The sequence below is a fragment of the Eriocheir sinensis genome, chromosome 32 (genome assembly GCF_024679095.1).
Source record: "Eriocheir sinensis breed Jianghai 21 chromosome 32, ASM2467909v1, whole genome shotgun sequence".
NCBI lineage: Eukaryota > Metazoa > Arthropoda > Malacostraca > Decapoda > Varunidae > Eriocheir > Eriocheir sinensis.
This window is the reverse complement of record NC_066540.1, coordinates 372,501-375,000: the sequence shown is the minus strand read 5'-3', so window position 1 is coordinate 375,000 and position 2,500 is coordinate 372,501.

Genomic DNA, 2,500 nt, shown 5'->3' with positions numbered 1-2,500 from the left:
AGAGAGAGAGAGAGAGAGAGAGAAGGGTGTGAGAGGCATGGTGTGCGAGGTCAGTTGGAAACGTGGCAACAGGGTCTAGCGGGCTGTCTACGTCAGAGCCGCCACTTAAGATTTGCCGGAGTATAGCTAAGCGAAGTCTAGTTACAGTTGCTTTAAAAACTATCACAGAAGTCAGAGCCCGCCTAACGATGCAGCATAGGGAAATGCCAATGATAATAATCATGGAAGTAACAAGAAATGGGTAATGTACATACAGGTTGAGGTAAACAGGGCTAGAGTCGTGGACGTGGAAGTTGAGCACTATTCCGAGAAAACAAAATAATAGCCCGAAAAATCATCTAAATGATACATCCTAGAAAAAAAATTAAATTGACTAAACTGTCATTAAGCATACATGGTAAAGGAGCTATTTGGAATAGCAAAAAGAAAAAGGAAGAAGATCTGCTACACACTGAACCTTCGAGTCACACCTGGACACAAAACTGTCGCAGATAAACACTCATCCGTTGCGTGACAATTAATTGCCAGTGTCGTTACCCTCGGCACGCCTTTGAGACGGGTGGGGTTTACAACAGTAGATAAGGTTGTGTGAAAGGAGGTAATGTTATCCGTAGAGTCTCCTAATAGTTACAATGTGATAACAAGGACAAGTCTGGAGAACCTTAGAAGCATCGGCAGTCAGCACCACTAACTCCTAATACTCAGTTTGTCAGGTCTACAGTACTGTAAAAAAAATCCTGTCACCAAGCTGTGAAATCACTGTTGTAAAAAATCTCACTGAAATATATAACTCCAGCATAATTGATTAAAGTAATTCCAGCATTAATAAACATCAAATTAAAAAGACAAATTTCCACCTATCCCTCGATCGTAACGAACGTGGATGACTGACATCTGTGACGCCAAAAATAATTTCCGTAACGGGTAACAGTGGTATGTCAAGCAAAGGGTAAGTAAGACTTGTCTGCATACTTCCAAAGCTTACAGATATTCACATCCTGGTTACACTAAAAGTTAGGGACAGCATCTGCTCAAGTTTAGTTAAGTCTGTCATTGCAGAGAAATAAGTCTGTTTTAAGCAGAAGCACATGAGGTTCAAGGTTAAATTGTACCTATCCCTATGTTAGTCTACACCCACGGTCATTACGGCTCCAATTAAATTAAGAAGACTGACTGCCTTGCATCAACTCAGCAATAAAAGAAAATAGTGGGTTAGAGTGAAAAGTATTACTCTAGGACTCCCCTCTCGCATGAAAAAGATGCAGGCAAAAACTCAGGAACCAAATATAAATTACTAAATGCGAGGATGCAGGTTATAGTCGTTTGGTGGAAAGATAGACAAAGCAGCGTCAGGCTGAACCTCAAGCCGGCGCTAGTCTTTGGAGACGATCACTATGCACATTCTGTGTATTAAAAAAATAGATCGTAAAGCTCAAATTTCCGTCCACCTATTTATCTGACTATTTCTGCCTAAACCACGGGTAAAAGAACACACCAAGGATTTTGTTTTTTTTGATTACCGTTGGTGACACCCAAAAAGGTTTAGGTCAGAGGGTCGAAAGCCCCCCTCCCCGACGGCAAAAGAAGCTTCAAAAAGGACCCAAAATTACTTTAAGTGCCATAAAAGTTGGCTGATAAAACCGAGTAGGTTGCCAGTGGGCTGTAGTCAAGGGATACTGCACTCCTTCGAAGAGGAACTTTAAGGACAATCATGTACACAAAGAACTCTAGTAATAATCCAGCATTAGCTACAGAAATGGTTGCTCCATCTGTCCAGTTTCCTTGTTTTAAAACACGAGATCAAATCAGTAGATAGCCTATAGGCGTCCACTGGCCTGTTAAAAAGGCCACTCGTTCGCACAGTGTCCACAGCAAAATTTATACTCTTTACGAGGCTGTGTTGCCCATCTTACCCAAATGTTTCAAGAAAGAGTGACCGAAGCGCATCATAATCCTTCCGTCCTGTGAACGCGCTCCTGTTTATGAGGGCCAATCCCTTTCACGGGATTGACCTTCGAGTGGCTGATATATATTTTATCTCCCGGCTTTGACACGAATGAAATGTCCATGACAATCTCACTTTGAAACAAGAAGTCCCTGGCCGACTAATCTCCTCCCCTGCTACCCTGCGAAAGGCCTAACTGCTGTTGCTGTTAGCGGGTAATTAGGAGCAGAAGCCATTGTGGGATTAGTAAGGTAACTAAATATACCTCTTGGTTGCTCATGCAGCGTAGAAGGAGGAGCAAGCACCCTTTGAAGACTGCTACCACCCCTTTCATGACCGTTACCGTTATCCGTGACGGCACTGTCATTTCTCTCTACCCACCCCTCATAGTCCTCGGTGAGAGCTTGTAACTTCGGGTCAGGTTTATCTGCCATTAAAAAAAAAAAAAAATTACTAGTAAAATGTGGAGTAAAATGGTAAAAGAAAAAAAAAATCGCTGCAAATATAATTAAACTAATAATCATTCACCGCTAAGTATGTGCTCACTCCTCCCCG